Genomic DNA, 20,130 nt, shown 5'->3' on the forward strand with positions numbered 1-20,130 from the left:
GCTGGAGGCAAAACACAGACCTCGCAGGCATCCCCCTGCCTGCGTGAGGCTTACTGTCTGACGAAGACAGACGTATGCTGAGTATAAACGAACAAGTAAGTGCAACCTGGTCAATGGGAGGTGCAAAACTCGCGTGTAGGGGAAACACAGAGGGCGTGCGGCACACGTGGGAAGCTGGGGACCGCTCTGAACGGGCTACCAGGAAAGGTGCCCCAAATGGTGTCGTGGGCAGGGTCTGAGGCGACCCCAGTGGTTCGCGTCCTTGTGATCCCCTCCCCTTGAGATTGGGTGGAATCCCTGCCTTGACTCTGACCCACAGAATGTGGCCAAGGTGATGGGATGTCGTTCCGTGGTCATATCTCATTCTGTAGGAAGCCCTCAGAGAAGACAGAAGGGGCAGAAGTTGCTGGTGGGGTGGATGAAGCAGGGGGCCATGTCGGGAGGACTCGTGAGAGAGTCACATCCCGGGGACTACGGGCGCCTCAGATCTACAGTTCGAGGAGTTGATTCTGCCAACGACCACCTGAGCTGAAGGAGGGCCTTGAGGTGTCGACAAGGTCGAAGGCTTCCCAAGGGAATGGGCACAGGGCTGCATGAGACCCTTAACTCAACACTCATCTAGAGAGTATAAAATGCTAAAGTAAAGATGGAGGGAAAGAGCCACTTTGGAGAAAGACATGGGGGAAATTTCCCTCCGCGGGCTCCCCTCTGACCTGCTGGAGGCTGATTTTCCGCCCACACCCAAGGCTCCGAAGAACACGTACAATTAATTCCTCAAGGGGCCTCTGGCCTTGCAGGAGAGAGGTTGCACACGAATCCTAAGAAGTAAAAGTGGAAATGCAAAAGTGCCATAGAAGCTGGTGCCATGGGAGCTGAGGGGACAGTGTCACCCTGCTGAGGAGACACCACCAGGGATATATGCACAGAGCAGGCAGCAGAGGCTGGGAGAGCCAGCACATTTCTGCAGGAGGGTTGGAAAGGGAAAGTCACCGTGATGGGGGAACGGGCGCAGCTTTGCAAATAGGAGTCATGGGCGGGACGGCGGGAGTGGAGACGGAATGGCACAAGGGGGCAAGAGTTCTTGACCTTGACTCCAGGCCGAGGAACCATGAGTTAACCCAAATTAACCGGGCGGTTGGGGCGGAGGAAGCACAGCCCAGCGAGAGCCACTCTCGGGACTGCGGCTCCGCAACATTGAGAAGGAAGAGCCGGAAGGGGGAGAGGCGAGACCGGGAGGCGGAGGAAGACGGGAGTTTACTCGCGTCCCGGCGACCTGCGTCCCCGGGGCTGTAGACATCCAGGACGCGATCACCACACGGCAGCAGGTGGAACCAGAGGTAACTGAAGTTCCAAGAAGTCACGACTGGAGCTACAGATCGGCGACTCAACCGCCTCCCCGGAGAGATCACCGAAACCATCCACTCCTTACCTCACACCTGGCCCCGGGGTGCACGGCCAGCCTCAGCGCCCGGGCACCACAGACAGAGGCTTCCAGGCCCCTCTTGGGAGAAGCAGGGAGGAGAGCGCTGGAGTGTGGAGCCGTACGCGCTGACCCGACATGGAGTCTTGGCTCTGGGTCAAGGCTGAGCACTAGAACGCAAGGAACGGGATATCTTGACAGTGATGGCCTGACTATGGCGAAGCATGTGCCGAGAATTTTATCCGGGGTTCTGAAGTAAATGATCAAAAAAAAAAAAAAAAACCCGTGCTTTGGGGCTGCCACAGTTCCATCTGTCATGATGAATGGTGTGTGGCTAAGACATCCTAATTCTTGACCCCGCTCCCTCAGATGAACATAGTCACTGATTATCCTTTTCCCTGGAAATATGCTTAGCCGGTCTCGGGACTGTCCTCAGGCCTTGGACTCAGGTCGTGATCAGGCTGCCTTTGGGCTGATGCTACAGCATGTGTTCTGTTTATCGCGATGAGGGGGTTGTTGGGGCCCCTGGGTGGCTCAGTCGGTTAAGCATCCAACTTCGGTCCGGGTCATGATCTCGTGGTTCGTGAGTTCGAGTCCCGCGTCAGTCTCCATGCTGACCGCTCAGAGCTTGGAGCCTGCTTCAGATTCTGTGTCTCCCTCTCTCTCTCTGCCCCTCCCCAACTCCTTCTCTCTTTCTCTCTCTCTCTCTTTCTCTCTGTCTCTCAAAAATAAATAAATGTTAAAAAAAAGATGAGGGGGTTGTTATTGCGTAGTGTATAAGCCATGACATCCTGAGCGAGGGAATCGACTGACGTTAACTCAAAGCTGTTTAATTTCATGTGTATTTTTAAGGCAGTTTGAAGGGATGATTCACGGCCCCCTGGGGGACGTACGCGGCCAAAGCTGCCACATCTGGGCCTGGGACTGTGGTCCCCGCCCTTGGGAAGCAGCACAGCGAGGAGGGCAAGCCGCTGGTAGATACCAGTGATGGTGATGGGCATGAAGCTGTTCCAGCTCCAACTGCGTGGGGGGCAGAATGTGCCCCCAAAGCGAGAAAGTTTTGCGTGCCAACCGGGAGTCATCTAGAGGGTCAAATGCTGTAGCTATGTGCAGGGGAGGCACAGAGATACGCAAAATCACATGTTTTTAGCACCTATACTTCTGTTGTTAGAGTTACACTCATCCTAGGAATCCCCGAAACACACGGCAACAGAAAGAAGAGAGTCAAGGGGCGCCTGGGGGGCTCAGTCGGTTAAGCGTCCGACTTCGGCTCAGGTCATGATCTCGCGGTTCGTGGGTTCGAGCCCCCTGTCGGGCTCTGTGCTGACAGCTCAGAGCCTGGAGCCTGCCTCGGATTCTGTGTCTCCCTCTCTCCCTACCCCTCCCCTGCTTGTGCTCTCTCTCTCTCTCTCTCAAACATAAATAAGCATTAAAAAACATTATTTTAATAAATAAAAAAGGAAGAAGAGTCAAGTGTCCACAAATGCTCCTGGAGACTAACTTCCAAAGCTGCTACCAAGGGCCGTGGCATGCCTATCTTTCTGAAGTCTTAGCTTCGTGCGTGCAAGGCCAGCCGCCAACAGCCTTACTGGATGGGCTGCGGCTCTGGGCACGGAAACAGCATTACCACCCCGGGGGCTGAGGTCCAGCCTGGGAGCCTGTGCGGGGGCCGGGGACGAGGCAGGACCACACAGCACAGCCCTGGAGGAGGGTGCACCCTGGGTGTGGTACGACTGCCGTGTGGGGTTGGCCAGTGCCTCCGTGAGGACAGACTGTGAGGGAAAATGCAGGGCTGGGTGGCAGGTGCACGTTGTGTGGACCCGTACCCTCAGCAAGGCCGCTGCCCGCCCCCCGTGATGTCATGGCAGCTGGCACGGAGGTGTCCATTTTACAGGTTGGTGGGGCCGTATTTTAACATGATGTAACATCCACTGTAGGCAAGCGGCCCAGGAGCCAGGGCTTTTGCTGTGGGCCTTGCTCTGTGTCTTCTCTTATGCCCTCCTCAGGATGGACTTATATGGGAACTGCTTGGGCACCAGAGTGTAGTGATGGCTGGGAGCGTCCTTTTCCAAGGCAACTGGCCATTTGCTGCGGTATTACCGGGAGTAATTCTTTCCAGCATAGTTTTATAGATCTTGCTGCATAAAACATCCAGTTATTGTTGGAACTGGGCCATTGGGGACATAGAAATACTTGAGCGATAGGCTTTGCCTGTGGCAATAGCCCAGAAGACCGATGGCCAATTCTGTCATTTCAAATATTTTTCCAGCCATTAACCTTAAGTGTTGAAATCAGCTATAATCAAGGAGATGATACTTATGATGTATCTGTGAATTACACAGGCCATTTTTTTTTTACTGGAAAGATCCACGCTCTTCTCATGTTTTTCTGTGTGCTCTGTGTACCGCATTAGTGTGGCCTGAGAAAGCTAGGTTCCAGACGTACTCCGGGCTGCTAAGAGCTCAAAGGCATCAATTGGGAAGATCACGTGGTTCTAGTTGTTGAGATGGCCCCTGGGAGGAGGCATTTATCAGCATGGTGGAGAGGTCTCCAGAAACTAGGTTTTATCCCTGCCCGTTCCCTGATGCCCATGTTCTCAGTTGGACCATGAGGAAGGACAGATTCTTCTCGAACTGCTGAGCTTTTCCAAGTTCATTAATAGGTAAGTAGGGAACTTAGACCTCCAGATTCTTAGAGACCTGGGGGAGAAAACTCACCCCTGATTGTGGGAGGGGTGAGAGAATGTTCCAGAAACCACAAGTTCCAGACTCCAGGACTGGAGGTTTCTCACCCTGTGTTTCTCTTGCCACTCCTTCTTCTCTCTCTAAGGCAAGGTTTCCGGACTGACCTGGGCACCAGTGACATTTCGAGCTGAGTCAGTGTCTGTGGTAGGGACAGTCCCACACTGGGACTGCCCAACAGCCCCCCTGCCCTCCCAGCAAATGTCAGAGACACCCTCACCAACCGTGGAAACCGAGAGTATCTCCAGACGTTGCCAAATGTCCCCTGGGGGGCAAAGCTGCCCCCCCAGGGGTCAACCACTGCTCCAGAAACACAATAATAATATAGTGAAAAATAGCACAGTGAGATCTATCGTTCATCAGCCACTCCACCAAGGATGTCAAAACATTATTCTCTTTTAATCTTCCAAACAACTCCTACCAGTTGGTGCATTATCATTCCTACCTCACACATGAAGAAACAGAGGCCCCGGGGAAGTTACGTAATTTCCCTACATAGCCGATGGCTTGTGCCATCTTCCAAGCACAGCGCAGGCCTTCGAAATTCGGCTACAATTTGTTACACGTACACACAGCTGAAGAACGCACAGGACACTCTCCGACCTCAGGCATGATGCTGGGAATATGGTTGGTGCCTCACCCGTGTTTCTGAAAAAGAGATTCTTAAACAATAAAACCTATCGGAAGATGGGGTTTGCGTAAGACATTTAAAACTGCCTCGGGTTTAATTTACCTCGGAAGCACAGGGGACACCCTTCCCGAGGCAGGAGCCACGTTCCCTGCATTTGCCTCATCGCCGGGGCCCTCTGGCCCCTTGTCCCACCTCTGCCCTTAAGCAGCTAATGGAGGGTCACCTGACCCTCCATTGCCGTTCCTCACAGCCCCCGCGTCTTCCCCTGCCCGCCGGTGCCCAGCAGCTCATGACCTTTCCTCATTGGTTATCTGTGCCTCTTCAAGGCCTCAAGAGCCTTGGGGCTGAATACCGATATTTCGTGGGCAGATCTGAGGACAGAATCACTGATTCGCATTCCCGCGTGGCCAGGGCCCCACAGGGAGGGCCCGAGGACGTGGACGCAGGTGGGAGAAGGGGCTGCCCTGAAAGCCACTGGGTCTTAGGAGCAGGGGAGGGGTGTGATTCTGAGAGAGGACGCGTACGCGAGCCAGAAGAATATCTGGAAGGCAGGGACTGCAATCCAGGGCCAGTCCAGCAGTAAAAGGGCACCAAGGACAGAGGCTGAGTCCCTCTCCGACCAGGCTACAATCGCTCTCTGGAGCGAGGCGTTTTGATTTCAGAATAGAATATTCTGAAATATTCTCCATCTCTGTCAACTTCCATGCCAGGAGCGGGCGATGCCTACCCCCAGCCAGATCTTTCTGGTATGCAGCCGGAACCATCATTAGGCAGTGGCATTCACAGACATCCATCCACAGGAAGCAGAAGAGGCCCCTTCCTGGGAAGGATGACTTCAGAACAGAAGGCAAACCCGCGTGCTGCGGACTTCCAAACAATGCCTCCGGTTCCACAATTAGACATTTATTGCTTTGGCTCAAAGCTTTGCGTTGCCCTCAGACAAACACACACGCGACTAGTGAATCGGTCATGTTAGTTATACTAGCTAGGGTCCTCCAGAGAGAAAGAACCAATCGAAGATATATGTAGATATGAAATAGGAGTATACAGATGCGGATCTAGATCTAAGTGTAGATCAATTGAGAAATTTATTTTCAGGATAACAGTCAACAGAGATAATATAAACGATATATATATGTATGTGCTGTGTATATAGTATATATAATACCACCATATATGATATATAAGCTATTATATACTGTCTACAATGTATAATGTGTTTAAACTACTATATAATGTGTATTATACACATATAGACACACATACATGTGTATAATATGCGTAACAAAGTAGTCTGTGCATCAGATCTTACTTTATATGAATGTGTATGTTATTATGGAGAATTTCCATCACACACGAAAGCTGGTAGACTAGTGTAATGAACTTCGGCGTACCCTTATCCAGCTTCAACAGCTATGGGACGATGGCCGACCGCCATCGACTGTCTCATTCCCATTTTAATTTGAAGCAGCTATTTCAGAGAGTATCTCTGAAAGATGGATTCTTTTTGAAACATGTAACCGGTACACGATCACATCTGAAGCAAATACGTGGAGGGAGGGGAGGGCGGGTGACGGGCAGGGAGGAGGGCACCTGTTGGGAGGAGCCCTGGGGGTTGTATGGAAACCAATTTGACAATAAATGTCATATTAAAAGAAATAAACTAATTAAGTAAATCAATACGCATATAAACACACACACATAGACACATACATACCAACTAGAATGCATGACACGCATATGCTGTACGAAATAAGTATAACGCCAGTATACATCCCGTCGACACCAGCATATGTTGTGTGTCATACAGACACGTAGGCACGTGTGTCTATCTGTACCCACAAACACAAGCTTGGCCATACGGTGTGGTGTCTTCGATGTGGAGCAACCAGGACTCCCCTCACCACCGACAGAGCATAAACCAGCAGGACGACGCTGGTGATCTTGTTAGCCGTCACCTGCTGGGGTAGCACACACACGCCCCGGCCCCCGGGACCCTCACCGGCAACACACACGCATGCACAAGAGAAGGGTGTGCAAGAAACGCCCTAGCGGCGGTATCCTCGAGAGCTGCGAACGCCAACCAAGAGGAAACTAGATGAAATGCGCGTGCGTAGGCGGGAGACCCGTACAATAACGAAAATGAATCGGCTACTGCTCCATCACCAACTGGGACAGACTTCGCACATCCAAGCTTGAGTGAGAGAAGCAGATGGGAGAGGGCACAGGGCTTAGATTCACTGTGCACGCACGAAAGGCAGGAAGAGACGAGGTGGGGGGTGTGCAGAGCTGGGGGGGGTGCGGAGCGGCCCCAGCGTGTGGTGCTGGGCTCTGTCCCCACACGGCTGGTGGTCCCGAGAGTGAAGCCACAAACCTGTACACTTGCCATCCGTGGACGATACGCTCCAGTCAAAATATTTTAAGCGTTAGGGTCATCTTGAAGCGCAAAGAACAAACAATGGCCAGGCTGATGCTGGTCCATTGAACCAGGATTGCTGGGGTCCCCCCAGATTTGAAATGGTGCATCTCAAAGGGCAGCTTGTAAATGACCTCGAAGCGTTTTCCATCCTGTCGACTGAAATAGGATTTGTGTAATTGCTCCTAAAATTTAAAACTGCTGTACAAATGGAAGACACTGCCATCAGATTAATTAATTCAAGGTTTCTGTGAAGGACTTATCTAGGAATTCTTTTGTTGTAGTTTCTTAAAAGGAAACAACCTTCAATTCAGAAAAAAGAGAAGAAAATTAAATGTTTTCGTGGAGAAGTTTCGAGGAGCCTCTTGGGTTTCGTGGCTTCCTCTTTGGCAAATTAACATTTGGCCCCGGGCTAAAATCTGTTCACATCTAGATGTTCCCATCTTCAGATCCGTAATGTATGTCTTATGCGTTTGTTCTGAAAATTAAATGAGACATAGATGGGGAAACACCTAGAATTCTGCCTGGAAGAGAAACGGCAAACAATACAGATCTGAAAATAAACACGGAGTTTAGCTCAAGTCATGGCGGCTGGTTCATGGGGAAGGTGAGCCAGGGTATGTAGGGGGAGCCCTTGGCCTTCCGCACAAAGGAGGCACTTTTGTCCGTCAGTGTCAACAGAGGAGGGCTGACCGAGCTCTGATATATGGCCTCGTGTTTCAAAGTTAGATCAATGGCATGTCATTGTGCCATTTAGAAAGTCACTTCTGTGTGTGTGAGTGTGTGTGTGAGTGTGTGCGTGTGTGTGTGCGTGTGCGTGTGCATGTGTTGGTTTGGATCTATGGCAGGACAGGAAGGGGAATCAAGGTAGGAGATCAGGAGACAATGGGGTGTCCTGTTTCGCTGTTCCAGGACGGGGGCAGGGGGTTGCTTCGGGAAGCTTCGGGGGCCTCTGAAGAGCATGAGGGCAGTTGTGAGAGGCTCCAGGGAAAGGATGAGGGTCTCCCAGGAGGCCCTGCGACTCAGCAAGCCGCGGACAGCCGCGGGCAAGTCTGATTCCTCCGCCACTGAACTCCACCAGAGCCAGACTTCTCTTCCCCTCACCTCTTGGGTATTTTTCATCATACCTTTCACTTCAAAGCAAGCCCTGTGCATCCAGGGGCTTCTTCTGAACTGGTGACCATCCATGCGAGTCCAGAGTGCGTGCCCTCGGCCCTGCCCTCCAGGCTTTCTAACAGTACAGAGACGTCCTCGCCACCCCAGTGTGGTTCTTCTGGACCCACTGCCGAAGGACAGGTCGTTAGAAGCACCAGCCTATCTGGATCTCCCCATGCAAACAAGCCCTCTTAGGGATATTGGAAAATCAGTCCTCACACTTTCTTTTTTTTCACAAAAAAAGTGTGATGAAAAGTGCGTGACTTTAATACTGTGCCCAAATAACAGACAGTGGAACTGCTTAGGTTCCCTAACAGCTGCCTGAACTTGCCATCGAATCAGATTCCAGGCAGGTGGCTGACTGGTGGTCAAAACAGAATCCAAGCTAAAAGCAGTTAACTGGCTCGTAGACATGTTTCTTTGCTCGTGAAACTCGGAGAGGGGCGCCTGGGGGTCTCAGTCGGTTCTCTGAGCGTCCGACCTCAGCTCAGGTCATGATCTCACGGTCTGTGAGTTCGAGCCCCACGTCGGGCTCTGTGCTGACAGCTCAGAGGCTGGAACCTGCTTCGGATTCTGGGTCTGCCCCTCCCCTGCTTACGCTCTGCCTCTCTCTGTCTCAAAAATACATAAATTAAAATTTTTTTTAAAAAAAAGAAAGAAATTTGGAGAACAGTTCTTCTAATTGTTATGAACATATGTACAACATCACTTTGTTTTAGCTGATTTTGCATGGTGTTATTGTGTTTTAAGAAAGCCTCTATTCTTATGACCTGCGTCAAAAGCACGGGTGGCAACCTGGTATATCAACCACCGGTGGTGACGTGTGGCTGTGTCACTGTGGCTGGGTCCCGGACAACAGATGTCAGGTGCTCTCCCCACTGATGAGGAGGGCGTGACTCCTGAAGGGCCTCGTGCAGTCCCCGGCCATGATGATCCTGGAAGCCCTTGACATCTGAAGATCGTCGACCCTTGCGACGGCAGGACCCAAGCAACCTGATTCACTGCAACAAGGACGCTGTCTCCCAACCCAGCATCCTTGGCCGAAACATAAGTGGATGAAAAATAACCTCAATTGTTTAGAAGCCAGGGAGACCTTAGAGTTTTCTTAATTTATCTTAGCAACACTATGGGACTAAAATGCATGCTACTTAGAAATAAGGTCTAGGGGCGCCAGGGTGGCTTGATTGAATGTCTGATTTCAGCTCAGGTCATGATCCCAGGGTTGTGGGATTGAGCCCCGCTTAGGACTCTGGCCTGTGCACGAGCCTGCTTGGGATTCTCTCTCCCTCTCTCTCTGTCTCTGCCCTTCTCCCCTGCTTGTGCTCTATATCTCTAAAACAATATATATATTTTAAAATATATGTATTTTCAAACTAGTTTTAGTTTGAAAACCTTCATGCAGAATGTATCATTTATCATTTATTATTTCTTTGGCATTTATTATTACCAGCAGGTACAAAACACATCTTTCTTCTTTCCTTCTATTATCTTTTACTTCCAGTGCCAGAGAAAGTTTGTCTCCTAAACTCAAGAGCAACAATATCACCACATTTATATTTTAATAATCGCTCAGTACATGAGGAGCACACGGGAGCCTCAGTGCCCATCACCACCCTTCCCTCGTACCCATCTTCGCCCTCTTACCCTGGGTAGGTACCACTCATTCTCAGAACCTCAGTTTCAGCACAAGTGACCTTGGGCCATGGGACCCAAGTTAGGATCTGCTGTCCCCCTTGACTTTACGGATCGCCCTGTGTTGTGATCACCTCCATGACTTTTGTAAATCTCTGCCCTGAGTTTTACCCTCAAATAGGAACCAATCTGCCCATATCATCCTGTGCCCCCACAGCCTGCCATCTAGGAAAAATTTAAGATATGCCAAGTAAGTGAGCAGATGAAAACAGCATCGTGTGGCCTGACCTCCACCTTTGCCCCATGTACGTGCCATGCACTTCACTACGCATTGCCTTCCAGAACAGTCTAAATCCCGATTCTGAGCCGTTTTAGCCAGGATGATCAAGGGTGCATGTATTAAAACCGCTTAGAAGTAGCAGAAGGCCTCCAACGAGTACACCCAGATGAGGACTTTAAGAGACAAAACAGGTGAACACAAGGGAAGGGAAGCAAAAATCATATAAAAACAGGGAGGGGGCCAAAACAGAAGAGACTCATAAACATGGAGAACAAACGGAGGGTTGCAGGAGGGGTCGCGGGAGGGGGGATGGGCTAAATGGGTCAGGGGCGCTAAGGAATCTCCTCCTGAAATCATTGCTGCACTATACGCTAAAAATTCGGACGTAAATTTTAAAAAAATAAAAATAAAATGAAAAAAAAAAAAAGACTTTGACATAAGTAAAAAAAAAAAAAACAAGTAGCAAAAGACTTTGCTGGTATTCTCTGTAAGCACTCTTTCTGTCCTAACCCGTGTGACAAGTTTTCGGTGAACTTAAGGCTCTTGAGAATCCAGTCGGAATCATCGACCCAGGTTTCTTACTCTTATTTTGTTCAAACTACATTCAAGAATGTGCCAGAGGGCGATCAGTAAAGCAATTGCTTTCAGAAGATTTTTATCTGCATCGAAGTAGGGACTAACGTCTAATCCTCTGTACGTGAGCATCTAACTTCCTGTATACGAGTGGTGTGGGATTTCAGAGGAAAGCAGCGGAACATTTCTCGAAAACCCACCTTGGGAGTGTTTTCTAAGTTCAAAGAGTCACGGAAGCGTCGTCACCTTCTGGAGAGGCTCTCCTAGTAATGAGTATCATCCCGTAGCGTGAAAGCGTGGAGAAGAGGTGAGTTTGCCACTTAAAGCGTTGCACAAGGGGCACCCGGGTGGCTCGGTTGGTTGAGCATCTGACTCTCGATTTCGGCTCAGGTCCCGAGCTCACAATTTGTGAGACCCACCCTTGTGTCAGGCTTTGTGCAGACAGTATGGAGCCTGCTTGGGGTTCTCTCTCTCTCTCTCTCTCTCTCTCTCTCTCTGCCTCTCCTCTGCTCTCTCTCTCTCTCTGCCCCTCTCCCACTTGTGTGCTTACTCCAAGTGCCCTCCCTCTCTCTCCCTCTCTCTGTCAAAATTAATAAATAAGCTTTAATAAAAATAAAACATTGCACAAACCTCTCGGCATTTATCACTTTATGCACAAGCTGGCCCGACCCCATGAGGCCCCCCCAGGCCCTGAGACAAAGCCTTCCTCTGTATAAAGACAGGTTGCTAGGGTAACAGCTGTACAAATCTGGTGGCTCCCAAGACATTCGGGGGCATTGCTACTGTAGGGGTTGCAGGAAAGTCGCAGGAATAGAGTCACTTCTCAGCCATCACTACTTAAAGCAGGGAAGGGCCCTTGTCGATGACCCGACGTGCTTAAAACACTCTCCCTTCCTTCCAAAGCACAGGCACAAGCCCTTCCTTCTCCTGAGGGCCCAAGCCAGCACTTCTCACTATGGGGGACAGCTAATTAAGTCAAGTGACCGGGGCCTCCAGTGGCAAAGCCCTCAGCAGCTGGTGTTGCCCGGGGGACAGGGGGTGGCAGCTGGGGGCCGGGGCGATGCCACCAGCTGGGACTAAAAATACCCTGGAATTCGTACATGGGCACTCGCCACGTGTTGCACACCAGACTCGTAAAGGCCCCGTGTACAGAACCAGCCAGATGTCCGGACAGCTGACTCGCAATCGCGGCTCTGAAATGCACGCTCAGCAGGCCACGTGGGCAGAAGAAGGGAAGAAGAGGCCCCCGGCTTGTCTCCTTACCTGTCACGCGGCCACCAAGAATCTCTGTCATCTGTGGCCTCTCATGCATCTATTCAGACACTCAGAAGCCCTGAGCAAATGGGCTTCTACGTGCCAATGACCCTGACGGGCCTGGCGGCTACAGCGAGAGTGGAGAGGCGGTTCTCCGTGGGTCTCTCCGGTGTCTGCATGTCTTGTGGGCAGGACACTGAGTGCATTTGTTCCAGACCAGCTTGTCCGGGATGTTGGCACAGTGCACAGCCCTCGGGGGCAGACGGGTCCCCCTCCGGGCAGAAGGCAGGCCTTCTCCCTGCACAGCATGGTGAAGTAAAGCCTCCCTTCGGTGCACGGCAGCAAGAAACGCCTTTTCTGTCACCCCAGACGTGTTGGGGAGGTGAAACATCTAGGCAAATCGTGCTGGAGCTCTTACCGCAGCCGCGGTGTTTATAGAGTACATCTAAATCAGCGCTCTGATTACCGCAAGTATAGAAACCTTGGGATGACATGATCAGTGTGGGCGCTAGATTCCCTGAACGCGTAGCCACAGGAGATATTGTGCAACCTGCTTCATTTTTCTAAGTCTCAGGTCCTTGTTCTACTGCATTTCCTAAATTATGCGTATTTATGGGCATCAGTCTACACTTTTTGTCTTGGCAGAATTATTGGGTTTATAATAGAAAACATCTTGGGGCGCCTGGGTGGCTCAGTTGGTTGAGCGTCCGACTTCGGCTCAGGTCACGATCTCACGGTCCGTGAGTTCGAGCCCCGCGTCAGGCTCTGTGTGGCCAGCTTGGAGCCTGGAACCTGCTTCGGATTCTGTGTCTCTCTCTCTCTCTGCCCCTCCCCTGCTCATGCTCTGTCTCTCTCTCTGTCAAAAATAAATAAACATTAAGAAATTTTCTTAAAAAAAGAAAACATCTTTTAGTTGATAGAAAGCTAACAGGGGGCCCGCAGAAATCATTTGTAAGTTAGGGAATCTGACATACTTAAGTCTCAAATCTTGTTTGCACTCTCCCAAAACTAGCGGCCCATGGGCTCACCCATGAGGAGGACTGTGAATGTCCCATGCACGGATCCTGTGTGTGGTTCTCCCACCTGAGTGGTGGGGTCTCCCTGCCGTCACTGCAGGTGCAGGGAGGGGCTGCGATCTAAGGGGGGGAAGGATACTATGAGACCTAAATCCCAGGAGAGAAGCCTAGTCCCAGCTGGGGCAGGACTTTCCAGCAGCTGGCACGGAATATGCCTTCTGCAAATGCGGAACCTGACCCGTGGAGGTGTGACAAGCACAGGTGTCCAGCCCTCGTGAACGGGGGAGCTGAGGCATAAAGCCTGTTGTCCGTGCCCGCTGTTCTCGCCGCTTCACGACTGGCCCCTCTTCCGTGGGAAACGTCCTCGCCCGGCTCCCCTGGTGGCCATTTCACTCCCTCCCGTCCAACAATTCCCTCTGTTCTGTGGCTGCCCACGAAGCTGGGAATGGTAAGCAGAACTCGGTGGTACGATTTTGGAATAATTGTCCCAGTGGCTATTGGAAAAGTAAAAGTAAGCGATTTCCGTAGTCGGTTTAACTCAACGTAAGAATCACACATAGGCTCCATTGTATGGGTGAGGTGGGATGGCGAGTGCCATGGGTTCTGGGACTCAACGGCTGAACTGAGGCAGGATGCAGCCCGTGCAACTGAGTGCAGAGCCGAACACGGGAAGCTAAGCATGATTCCCCGAGCTATAGCACTAAGAAAGTAAGTGTCCCGAAGCCGTACTGCGTTGGTGCTCAACGGCAGTAACGTGCTCTCTCTATCTCTCTTCAAAAGCCAGTCTGGCCTTCGTCATGCCCTTCAGAGGAGTGATATCAGGCGCACACGTCGCCGTATGGGGGGTGATGTGTTTAACAGAGCTACGAAGTTTCCTTTTCTGGAACAAGCAGCTCAGATTGTGAAGCCTCCTTTGAAGATGGAGTTGCTTCTCTAGAGCACGATCATGGTTGGAGTCAAACCCAAGGTTGTCCAAGACCCACGGTTCTCCTGAGTCACGTTGCCTGAGCAGTGGCCTCCCCAGTGCCCGCGGGGACATATGACCACAGCGGATGCGAGCTCCCCGCGAAGGGCAGAGCAATTTGGTGGCATTCTGACCTCTCCTGGCCTCTAACCAAAGCCCAAATCTGGCCGCCGGCTCGGCACCTGACGCCAACCTCGCTCGTCTCTGACGGAGCCCGCGCTCCCCATCAGAATGTCCCGATCCCATGGCTGACGTCTCCTCCTCCATCATTCCCTCCTGGCATTCCCAGATGGGCTCTGTGAAGTCCCCTCTTCTGGCCCAACGTGCATCCGCAACGCTCCCTGAGGTGCTTCTTTCCTTGACTGGAATCCTTCTCAGGAAGAGCTTCCCCTTTTCCCTGAGGCTTTGGGTTCCAGCCCCTCAGGAGACCGTGCCCAAGTGGCTGCCCAGCTGGAAGTGTCTGGGATGCTCCAGGGACCTTCCCGCCATGACCATGACCTGCACTCTGGGGGGAAGGATGGCTTCTGTCCACCTGGCCGATTGGTGCTCTGCTGCCACCTAGGGGACCTCTCTGCACACTGCAGGTCAACCTCGCCCATCCTTCAGACTCCAGTTCACCTGTCAAAGTAAAACGGACTCCTCAGCTGACTTTACTGGAGGAGGCCACTTGCCTTTCATCTGTTTTCTTCTGCAGGTGTCACCTGCTCTGACAGCATTGAGGGTCGAGAGAAATCTGGGAGCATCTGCCTATGCTCAGTGCCTGCTGGTCGGCCCCAGCCCCTCCTTCCCATCTCCGCCTGTGGCCCGTGACCTCAGCAGGGTTACCAGCCACCTCTAGGCTCCCTCACACAGACCAGTCGGGTATTTTCAAGACTGCCCTGTGGATGGGGCTCCTGGGTGGCTCAGTCGGTGAAGCGTCCGACTTCGGCCCAGGTCATGATCTCCCAGTTCGTGGGTTCGAGCCCCGCGTCGGGCTCCGTGCTGACGTCTCGGAGCCTGGATCCTGCTTTGGATTCTGTGTCTCCCCCTCTCTCTGCCTCTCCCCAGCTCATGCTCTCACTCTGTCTCTGTCGAAAATAAAGAAACTTAATTTTTTTTTTTTTTTCTAAAAGACTGCCCTGTGGAGCTGCAGCCCATGGGGGAGGCACAGCATCCAAAACAGTAGTCATTGTGGCAGACACACTGGGGAGGGCTGGGTGAGTGGCCACAACCAGAAGACAGAGCTCCAGGAAGAAATGGGGCAGGAAGGGCAAGAGGTTTAGGACTGGTGAGCCGGAATCATTTCAGCTGGCTCTGGGGCACAGGAGCTGTCCTCCTTCAAGTACCAGACTGGCACATGGCCTTGGGGTGACTTGGGCTGGTGGACAGTGGCCTGAGTGCGAAAGTCCGAGAGAGAACGTGGTTCCGCTTAACCTGAGCTCTGGGCTGGTTGGTTTGCATTTGAGAGGCAGGCTTCTGGGCCTGTCGCGTACCCTGTCCTCCTAGAGCTGACTCTGGAGCAGTTTGTTGGCTAATCCTGAGAGAGGAAACTCTTCCCCCATCACCCAGGCCAGAGCGCCAAAGAGGCGGTGTTCCGAAACCCTGGCTCGTGCCTGGCTGCCAGCCTCACGTCACCGGGGTCTCTGGGGCCCAGCCCCTGGCATCTGTTTCTGAGAAGCAGGGGCTGGGCTCTCGGGCTCTGAGGACAGCCGAGGGGGAAATCTTGGGGCCGGACACAACTGACCTCCTGAGAGGCGCGGAAGCCTGTGTCCTTCCAGAAGCTCAGACATAAGAGAGGGGGGATGGAGTGCACTCGCCGAGATGGTAGAAAGCGCACCCCAAAATAAGAGGTACCGTGAGAAAGAAACCTGTCAGGACTGTCACTCTTGCCCCTTGCGGGACAGTCGTCCAGGTGATGGGGCAGGGAGAAAGAAAAGAGGAGACGTTGCAAGTGTATAATCCAGCTCTCAAGGTCAGAGACGACCCAATACTAGAGAAGCGAGAGTAACGGTGGGTGCATCCTGGAAACATGTTTCCTTTTCCCCGGTGGCGTCTACGCGGAAAGCACCGCCAATCATTTCGCCTGATGTTATTGTTTCTTCCAAAGCTTCAGGGGCACATACACACTACAGATCCTAGAAGCAGTATCACCAAGAGTGAGAACGACGGTGGCCCCAGCTCTTCTCCGAGAACCTTCGCCAAAATCCAAGGTTCCTTGGGCTGTACCTCATTGGAGGTTTTCAGAGGGCACCCTTCGCTCTGCTCTGTCCTTCGAACGGGCATTGGATTCCTTCCCTTTATCCCCAACTACAGATCCCGCTGCGAAACATCACACACAGCTGGGGTCCTCTGTGTGAGAATCTCTGAGGAACGGGCCTTGAGTTGGAAAGTCTGGCAAAAGCATGTGTGCATTTTGAACCTGATACCTAAGCGCAAATAATCCTCTGAAAGCCTGTGATGGCTTCTGTTCACACCAGCCGCCTATGAGCGTTTCGCCATTTCCTGCCACGTCCGGGTGTTTTCAACATCCAAACTCTCAAAGCTCACCGTGTGGGAAATGGCTCTCTTTGTCGGTCCTGCCTCTTCCTGGACATCAAGGAAGGAGCATCTTTCTCTCTGCATGCGGGATTTGCCCATTTCATTTCTTTGTCACCGGCTGCTTCAACCTTTCCCATGCCTTTCCCCTGGGATTTTTTTTAACTATTTTTATTTTTTAATATTTATTTTGACAGAGGGCACCAGGGTGGGAGGAACAGAGAGAGAGAGAGAGAGACAATCTCAGGCAGTCTCCACACTCAACGCAGAGCCCGACATGGGGCTCGATCCCACGAACTGTGAGATCGTGACCTAAGCAGAAACCAAGAATTGGATGCTCACCCCGACTGAGCCACCCAGGCAACCCACCCACTAGGATTTTTTGAAGTGTGGTTGATACACAGCATACTATTCGTTTCAGGGGCACATCATAGGAGTTTGACATTTTTATGCAATAGTCAACGATCCTCATGGTAAGTTCAGCTACCACCTGTCACCATAAAGCATCATCCCGGTAGTATTGACTGTATCCCCTATGCTGTGCCCTCTGATGACCCACTGTTTGTTTCCTAGACCTGTGAGTCCGTTTCTTCTTTGTTTCGTTTGTTATCTGCTTTGGTTTTTAGATTCCACGTATGAGTGAGATCATATAGTATTTGTGTGCCTCCGTCTGACTTGTGGCGCTTAGCATAACACCCTCTAGGTCTTTCCGTCGTGGTGGCCAATGGCAAGATCTCGTTCGTATTTATGGCTGAGTGACATTCCTATGTACGTGTGTGTGTCCATGGTGTGTGTTTGTATACGTGTCACGTCTTCTTTATCCATGCACCTGTCGATGTTTTCCTTCTTGGTCTGCAACATCTCTTTGCATGTCATGGCTATCACGGTCTACGTTTCATACAGGGTTGGAATTTTCAACCTTCATTTCAGTCCTCTTCTCGATGGCTTCTGTGTTCTATTTGTTCCCAGCAAAAACCATCTGGGCTCCCAGGTTATAAATTAAGAACAGCATTTTGTACTTTTGCCTCCTCCTATTTAGACCCTTAAACCATCTGTAATTTGTTTCTCTGTGTGGGTCGTGGCGGGTACTTACATCAACTTCTTTTTCTCACTTTGCTCTCCGACACTGGTTGTTCACTATCCCTTCTTTCCACGTTTCCCACCGGCAGCACCTTGTTCGTATGCCGATGCTAAGATAGGCACGGACCTCTGAGGGGTCCCCGTCCGTTTACCTATTCTGTATTAGTGGCCTTGTGGTTGCCTGGCTTGTCTTATAAAAGTTATTTAACAGAAATGGCAAGCTGTTTCTGCTCCTTTAGAAATTATTTCTAGAACCTGTAATCTTCCAAAATGGATATAAGTCCATGTCTGTTGAGGATCTTAGCTCTTCCTGGCACTGGGTGACTTTGGTTCCGTTACTTTACTTCTCTTTGCCTGTTTCCTCTTCCATAACACAGAGAAAAAGATCAAACCTCCTCCATACAGCTTGATTCGGTGAGTAAATACACTTAGGGACACTTCGGTGGCTCAGTCCATTAAGCGTGTGACTCGATTTTGACTCAGGTCACGACCTCATGGGTTTGTGAGTTCAAGCCCCACATCGGTTTCTATGCTGGTAGCATAGAACCTGCTTGGGATTCTCTCCCTCCCTCTCTCTGCCCCTCCCCTGTCTCACTTTCTCTCTCTCTTTCCCTCTCCCTCTCCCTCTTTCTCTCTCTCTCTCAAATAAATAAAATAAACTTTTAAAAAATGAGCAAATACAGGGGCGCCTGGGTGACTCAGTCGGTGAAGCGTCTGACTTCGGCTCAAGTCATGATACCGCGGTTCATGAATTCAAGCCCCACATCGGGCTCTGTGCTGACGCTCGGAGCCTGGAGCCTGCTTCGGATTCTGTGTCTCCCTCTCTCTCTCTGCCCCCCACCCCGGTTCATGCACTGTCCCTCTCTCTCTCAAAAGTAAATAAACATTTAAAAAATTTAAAAATGAATAAATACACTTAAAAGTTTAGCAGAATGCGTGGCGCATAGTAGGTACTCAGTATTCATAGCGGAATGAATGTCACTCCATCACCGCAAGCCTGATTAACTTGGTAGATTACACAGCGCCTTTAATGTCTGTGTGAGGCGCCATCATTTTCCCCAAACAACTGGGAAGGAAATTGGCTCAGAGAAGCTAATTTGGCTAATGTCACAAACCTATTATTTTGGAAAGGGGACAGAAATCAGATCTTGCTTTCTTTTTTTTTTTTATTTCCCCCTCTAGTCCCATAGCCTGTGAGGTTGTCGATGCAGAGAATGAGAGTGTTTTGTGTTCAGTTTTAATGGAGGCGTTTGGATCCTCTCTGGAGAAATTAAGTCAGCCTACTTCTGTGTATTTCTTTGGTCGATTCTGGTTTGCTTTTTTGTGGGGATTTGCTTCTCCCCTTGATATTTCCAAGTTGTCATACTTCCCTGAGTTTCTGGTTGGCATGAGGGGCTAACTGATAGGGGTCTAGCTGCCCCGGGACCCGGCCTTGCAGGCTGCACTCCCCAGGTCCCCCAGAGAGCTGGGACAGGGCACAGAGGCAGGTGTTTCTCCGGCTGGGCGTTGGCATCCAAGCCTCTGCCCCAGGAGGAAGGAGATACAGTGTCCACCTTTCCTTGCTATCATATCCCTTGCTGTTCTGCACCAGATTCCCCCGGAGTCCAGAAGGTCCAGAGAGGATGGTTTCCTGGGATTCTTCCCCTGACTGGCCGAGGCCTCACCACTCAGATCTCTGCAAGGTCATCCTGGAGACACTCCCGGGCCTCTCTGCAGGGTATTCATGCGGGGAAACTCCTTGCTCCCCTTTCTCCTCCCCCTTCAATATCTTTCTTCTTCATCTGTCCCAAAGCTCCCACCCCTGCCCCCCTTTTCTCCATTCCAAGTACCAAAGATGGAGCCCCAGCCTCTTCCGTGACGTGGGGGTCACAGGGCCCCACCCCCGCAGCCACGGCCAGTGGAAGGGTTTTCCGTGGGAGGTCCCACGGACCTCCCCCAGTGGCCGGTCCCAGAGTCTCCTGACCAAGGCCATGACCAGACCTGGGAGAGAGGAGCGGGTGGGACGCAGGGGAGTCTTGCCCTCCACAAGACACTTCTGCAGTGAAAATAAAGCCTGTCTCTTCCTCTCCAAGGATGAGCTTGCGTGGAAGGCAAGGGAAGGGGATCTTCCTTCCGTGGTAGATGTGCCTACAGACACTGAGCCAGGTCTACAGTGCCATCACACTGAGGGCTCTTGCCTGCTCCCCACGACCTGCTGCGACTTACCCCAGCCGGCACCCTCATCGCCACCGGACTGCCTCTCTGTCCCCCCGAAGCAGAAGGGGTCAGTGCACCCCGCTCTCAGGAGAGCCGTGAGCCCCCAGCCTCCTGACCAATGCCTCCCTTGGAAGACTCCTTTCCTTCTCACTATCAACGTGATCTATTTCCACTCTGATTTGAAACCCACTTTTTTTTCCCCCCCAAGGAATGGTCAGGTCCTCTCTGTTTTACTGGCTGTGCTCTGACTTCTGAAAG

Source organism: Panthera onca, chromosome A1 (assembly GCF_046562875.1).
Source record: "Panthera onca isolate mPanOnc1 chromosome A1, mPanOnc1 haplotype 2, whole genome shotgun sequence".
Lineage (NCBI taxonomy): Eukaryota > Metazoa > Chordata > Mammalia > Carnivora > Felidae > Panthera > Panthera onca.